Consider the following 7,392-nt stretch of genomic DNA (forward strand, 5'->3'; position numbering starts at 1 on the left):
ATGAGTGCTTGTGTATAAATACACAAACAATACACATATGCTTTCAATTGTGTTATTTAAGTGATCTAGGTAGCTCTGTTTTGGAAGTTCAGTTAACGCTAGAAATGTGTTTTGGAGTTTGTACGTGCTTTGGAATTTGTACGTGCTTTGTCTCTCGGGGCCACCGCATATATTTATATATAAACATATATAAATAAAACCACTTTTTTTTTACATTAGTAATTCCTTTTGTGCATAATTTTATATTATTGTTAATAATAAATTAATTAAAGCAACAAAACAACCTGAAGAGCCGGTTCGGAGCCGAAAAGCCGGCTCTTTTTAGTGAGCCGAGCCGAAAGAGCCGGTTCTCTAAAAAGAGCCGGAAATCCCATCACTAACCTCCATCTTGTCAGCATCTCTCGAAGATCTTGAACCATGCCATTAATATTTTCTCTATACAAGTGACCAACATTTGGTGTAACTTTAACTCCCAAATATACAAAACCTGATGGTGCCCAGTGAAAAGGTTTAACATATAAAGGTTCAATGTCCCCTCCACTACACAGAGTCATTATAACAGATTTATCAAAATTTACTTTGTATCCAGATATAAGACCAAAGTCCTTGATACACCTAGTAAGAACAGGTAGAGAGTTAGCAGGGTCAGTCAATGTCAGAAGTATATCTTCTGCATAGAGCAGAATTTTATGTTGTTTATCCCCAATTTTAACTCCATGAACACTTGGATTTTGTCTAATGGGCATGGCCAGAGGCTCAATGGCCAAAGCAAATAATAGTGGTGACAATGGGCTACCTTGTGCTGTACCTCTGCTCAATGTAACTGGGGAGGATAAAAAGCCGTTAGTTAACACAGATGCTATTGGTGATTTGTATATAATTTTGATCCACCCCAAAAAGTTTTTTCCAAACCCAAATCTTCTCATTATTTCAAACACATATTCCCATTCAATTCTATCAAATGCCTTTTCGGCATCCATAGAAACAAGAACCCCAGGCATTTGATGAAAATTTATAAAATGAATATTAAATAGGCGTCGAGTATTGTTATAAGAATTCCTCCCCTTAATAAAACCTGTCTGGTCAGCATGCACAATAGAGGACATTACTTTTTCTAGCCTAAGAGCCAGTATCTTTGAAAGTATCTTATTATCAACACCAAGAATGCTAATAGGCTGGTAAGATGAGCATGACTCCAGATTTTTATCTTTTTTAGCTATCAATGTTATATTAGCCTGGTACATAGATTCTGGGAGTTTCGATTCTTCAAATGCTTTATTAAAAACCCTTAATAATAAACTATTTTACTTCACTTTCATTACCTTAAAAAAATTCTACTCGGAAGCCATCTGCCCCAGGACATTTCCCTGACTGGAGTGCAGATATAGCTTTATCCACCTCCATCAATGTTATGGGTGACTCCAGCAGGCTAAGCTGATCTTCAGAGAGCTGAGGGAATACTGAGTCGTTTAGGAAAAAGCCTGAGTTAAGCCTTGTTATGTCCATCTCAGACTGGTATAAATTTGTATAGAATTCTCTAAAGCACTCATTAATCTGACGGTTTCCTACTTGCCTTTCACCATTCACATCCACAATAGCTGTGATAAAAGAACTTGATGGAGTATTCCTTGCAAGACGAGCCAGAAAGCGGTTAGGCTTATTAGCTGATTCAAAAAGCCGTTGTCTGGCAAAAAGGATATCTCTTTCAGCCTTTCGCATTATCAAATTACGCAAGGATGTCCTAGCAATATCAAGCCCACTTAATGTTTCAGCTGATTTTGTTACATAGTATTGTTTCTCCAGCTTTTTTATATTATTCTCGATCTCTAACTGTCTTGTTATTCGTTGTTTTCTTTTATGACTTGTGTATGAAATAATCATCCCTCTCATGTAAGCCTTACAACTATCGCATAAAGTTCTCGGGTCTATCTCCTCTTTATCATTTATTTCTAAAAATAATGTTGTTTGCTCTGTTATGAAATGTATAAATTTCTCATCCAAAAGGGAGAGTGTGCTCATCTTCCAAGACATGGAGCGCTCAATATGTCTCATGGGTTGAAAGGAGCGTGGTCAGAGAGACCCATATGACCAATATTTACCTGCTGAACTAACTGACTGATACACTTGGACATAAAAAATATAATCTATACAAGATGCTGACAAGTGAGGGTTAGAGTGGAAAGTGTACTCTTTAGATAGTGGATTATAGTGTCGCCAGATGTCCACAAGGTCAAGCTCACAATTTGCCAAAGGGCTTTTGAATTTTTTTGTCAAAGTAGATTGTGGGGGAAGTTTATCCATTTTTGGGCATAAAACACAGTTAAAGGAACCCGCTAATATTATATTAGCACAGTCCATGTCCACTAATTGACTAAATAATACCGTGTAAAACTTGTCATCCTGTGCATTCGGCGCATACAGGTCCTTCTCAAAAATTTAGCATATTGTGATAAAGTTCATTATTTCCTGTAATGTACTGATAAACATTAGACTTTCATATGTTTTAGATTCATTACACACAACTGAAGTAGTTCAAGCCTTTCATTGTTTTAATATTGATGATTTTGGCATACATAACTCATGAAAACCCAAAATTCCAGTCTCAAAAAATTAGCATATCATGAAAAGGTTCTCTAAACGAGCTATTAACCTAACCATCTGAATCAACGAATTAACTCTAAACACCTGCAAAAGATTCCTGAGGCTTTTAAAAACTCCCAGCCTGGTTCATTACTCAAAACCGCAATCATGGGTAAGACTGCCGACCTGACTGCTGTCCAGAAGGCCATCATTGACACCCTCAAGCAAGAGGGTAAGACACAGAAAGAAATTTCTGAACGAATAGGCTGTTCCCAGAGTGCTGTATCAAGGCACCTCAGTGGGAAGTCTGTGGGAAGGAAAAAGTGTGGCAGAAAATGCTGCACAACGAGAAGAGGTGACCGGACCCTGAGGAAGATTGTGGAGAAGGACCGATTCCAGACCTTGGGGGACCTGCGGAAGCAGTGGACTGAGTTTGGAGTAGAAACATCCAGAGCCACCGTGTACAGGCGTGTGCAGGAAATGGGCTACAGGTGCCGCATTCCCCAGGTCAAGCCACTCTTGAACCAGAAACAGCGGCAGAAGCGCCTGACCTGGGCTACAGAGAAGCAGCACTGGACTGTTGCTCAGTGGTCCAGAGTACTTTTTTCGGATGAAAGCAACTTTTGCATGTCATTCGGAAATTAAGGTGCCAGAGTCTGGAGGAAGACTGGGGAGAGGGAAATGCCAAAATGCCTGAAGTCCAGTGTCAAGTACCCACAGTCAGTGATGGTCTGGGGTGCCATGTCAGCTGCCGGTGTTGGTCCACTGTATTTTATCAAGGGCAGGGTCAATGCAGCTAGCTATCAGGAGATTTTGGAGCACTTCATGCTTCCATCTGCTGAAAAGCTTTATGGAGATGAAGATTTCATTTTTCAGCACGACCTGGCACCTGCTCACAGTGCCAAAACCACTGGTAAATGGTTTACTGACCATGGTATTACTGTGCTCAATTGGCCTGCCAACTCTCCTGACCTGAACCCCATAGAGAATCTGTGGGATATTGTGAAGAGAAAGTTGAGAGACGCAAGACCCAACACTCTGGATGAGCTTAAGGCCGCTATCGAAGCATCCTGGGCCTCCATAACACCTCAGCAGTGCCACAGGCTGATTGCCTCCATGCCACGCCGCATTGAAGCAGTCATTTCTGCAAAAGGATTCCTGACCAAGTATTGAGTGCATAACTGAACATAATTATTTGAAGGTTGACTTTTTTTTGTATTAAAAACACTTTTCTTTTATTGGTCGGATGAAATATGCAAATTTTTTGAGATAGGAATTTTGGGTTTTCATGAGTTATGTATGCCAAAATCATCAATATTAAAACAATGAAAGGCTTGAACTACTTCAACTGTGTGTAATGAATCTAAAATATATGAAAGTTTATCAGTACATTACAGGAAATAATGAACTTTATTTTAATGATGGCTGGATAAAGGAAGGAATATTTGATCCCCGCCTTTCGGAGCGCTTTACGCGCATTCGCCGACTCCTTTCTCTTTTGTGCCACCTCGGCGGAGAAATCCTGATAGAAGGACACTTTTCCTGCCTCTGTGTTTACGGTACCTTTCGCCCTGGCAACCTGGAGAATCTTCTGTGTGTCGGTGTAGTAATGAAGCCAGACCAGTACTGCACGCGGTCCCTCCGTGCCGGTAAGCCTCATCGGTGGTCCAGTGCGATGGGCTCTATCGATTGTAATGACACCCTGTTGAAAGCCCAGGACTTCTGGTATCCACTTTTTTAAAAAGTCCACTGGCGCTCTACCCTCCACGCCTTCTTTTAGCCCGACAACCCTCACGTTCTGCCGCCGGCTCTGATTCTCAAAACTTTCTAGACACTTCATGGCCTTCTTAAGCAGCTACAAGATGTCACTTGTAGCCGGCTACAAGATGTCACTTGTAGCCGTGACATCTTCCAAGTCCGAGACCCGCTGCTCCACTGTTCCCATTCTTTCTATCGGATTGTCGAATTTCTCAGTAAGCTCGTTTATTGGCTTTATGACTTCGGATATCTTGCTATCCAATATTTTTGATATGTTATAAGTCACCTCGTCCACAATCACATCATCCCGCAGTGCACTTAGTGCATCCTCAGCGTGGCACATGGTCTCATTTTCGGGGCTATTGTTAGCTACCATGTCACTGCTAGCTTTCGCTTTGACTCCTCGTTTGCCCATTTCTGTCTTTTTGCTTGATCCAGGGTGTGCAAAAATTCGTCTAAAGACATTATATAGACATTCGAGGCAATTTGTTGGCAAAATGAGCTAAAATACCAATATTTTACAGCTGTCCAGTGCAGAGCTCGTAAACTCACGTCTGCTCGGCTCGACACATCACGTGACCCCCCTCAAGCTTTGCTTTTTAATCTCATGGAGAAAACCAACGGGTGCTTCATAATGATATGGAGGAAACTAATCAGTCACAAGGTAGGCCTGCTCAAAAACATCCCCTATTTTATCCTCTTTCTTTTACTCTAATATTGGACACAACAAAATTAAAATTACAAAATTACTTCTATGTTGTATTCAATAAAATTTCAAATTATGAAATCATATCAGGAAAGTATTTACTGACGTCATACAGCAAAAGATTCTATATAAATTGACCTCTATTTGAACCAGAGGAGTAAACCTCTCCAGGCCATTAGAAAGAATGCAAGTTTAAGGCAGTTCTGCATTGGCTTCATTTTTCAGTCCCAGAAGCTATGTCCATCTTTTTTCATACTGCCTATGGTTGAATGGAATGTATTTAATGTGTTTGTCGAAAACTGCTGTTCACTAAGTTTCTGCAGCTTTTAAATTAGTGACAATCCTCTGTAGCTTTGTCACCTCTTTCAAAGTGTTTTGCATATGAATAATTTTATTTACTGGTCCAAAGTGAATGGAAATCTTATGAAAACAAAACTCAAAACTGTTCTTCAAATTTTAATCCAAAGAAGTGATGCGTTTACTGTCACAGAATCTAACTCAGTTTTTTATCCTTCACTTATTTTCTTTTATGGAAATGAAAGGGAATAGTTACTTTATTCAAGAGCTTTCAGAGCATTTATCTTGGATGATTTCTCACTCAGTCTTTTAATTTGAGTAGATTTTAATATTTGCTAATACTGTGGTTCACAGTATGTTTAATGGATCTGTCCCATCTATCAGAAGAGCCACACAGCAGATCTGTTTTATTGGCGTTTCTGTTAACTTTGAAACTGTTGATATCGGTATCTCTGACTACTTAATGATTGCATGTGAGTCTATGCTTCGTGCCACGTTCCAGCCACAATCCCGTTCTTGTTTCATTATTCCAGCTGCTTTTACTCTCAAGTTTCTCTAGTGCCTTCAAAAATCTAGCATAGATGCCTCTTACACAAACAGGCAGTATCTCATGACTCTCTTTAACATGTCTTGCTCCATTATAATCAACAACATAGCTCCACTTAAATTCCAGAAAACCAACCCTCCTAGCTGAATGAATCTATCTGTGCGCTGTTGATTCTGACTCTTGTACTGTTGATGGTTACGCTCGACACTGATTTCAATCTTAGCTTAAAGATAGAACCTTTATTGTCCAAGTAGGAAACCACTCATCATCCTCAGCTTCCATTAACTGTGGCGACCCTCAAGGATCCATTTTAGATCCTTTTTTTATTTTCATTTTATATGCTTCATCTATGTACTCAGGCTTCCTCTTCCTCCCACAGTCCAAAGACATGCAGTTAGTGAGCTTAGGTTAATTGGTGGTTCTAAAATGCCCGTAGTTCTGAACGTGAGTGTAAATGTCAGCCTGTTTCTCTGTTAGTCCCGTGTCAGGTTGAGGACCTGTTCACGGTGTACCCTGCCTCTCGCCCTGTGTAGCTTCCATCAAGTTTCTCTGTTGCTAGAAAAATAGATGCTGTACTTTATGTCCTCCAATTGGGGAAATGTTCCTAGAAGGTACATAACACAACAGTATAATAAATTGGGCACGAATGAAAAGCCAGAAATACAGAATACAAATGAGTGAATTGTTAAAAAAAAATATAAATTGACTGTCTAGAAAGACTCATTTATCATAAGTATCTGCTGTCCCCCAAAGAGAAAAATAAATAATATGACAACAGTGGGACACAGAACAAGCTGGCCCTCAAATCCCTGGATAATGCTGAAAGTACTGAATGCCCTGTACAAAATGTACTTTTGTCAAAATGTTGAATCTTTTTTTGAACAAATACATTTGTGAGGAACAGTGTTTATTGACTGAGAGCTAATGAAGTGATGGGCCTCCTGAAAATAAATAAGGATTTTTGTCATCACTGTACACACAGGTGGCTTACACAGCTGTGGAAAAGTAACACTCTTGAATATGTACGTGAGCAGGGAGAACACAGAGGTGAAAGATCACGATCACTACTGTGAAGGATGGTATTATTAATGTAAAGGGCACCTAGATTCATTCGTTGCCATTAATGATTATGTCCGAATATAATAACTTAACCACATAATTGTGCAAAATAAGTAGTGATCTAAAGCCTCGGGGTGGGGGTGTTGAGGGGCATTAAACTATGTCCTTGTTCTAATGAGGACAAATCCCTGAAGATGAAGTTATTTCACAATCACAGCCACTGTTATTTCACAGTGTGAGCCTATGGCACAAGAAAAAGCATCAACACAAAGACTACCCTGTTTGTTTTATGACATAGATTTAATATAGCCCAGTGGGTCTGCAGCTAATTTATTAAATGTCAAAAATAATCATCACAAAAAATGCGGCATGACTAACAGCAACCTAATTTTGTTCCAAAATAAAGTTTTACTATAATGTAATAAATACAAAACACCAATTTTAA

Source organism: Pelmatolapia mariae, linkage group LG6, assembly GCF_036321145.2.
Source record: "Pelmatolapia mariae isolate MD_Pm_ZW linkage group LG6, Pm_UMD_F_2, whole genome shotgun sequence".
Lineage (NCBI taxonomy): Eukaryota > Metazoa > Chordata > Actinopteri > Cichliformes > Cichlidae > Pelmatolapia > Pelmatolapia mariae.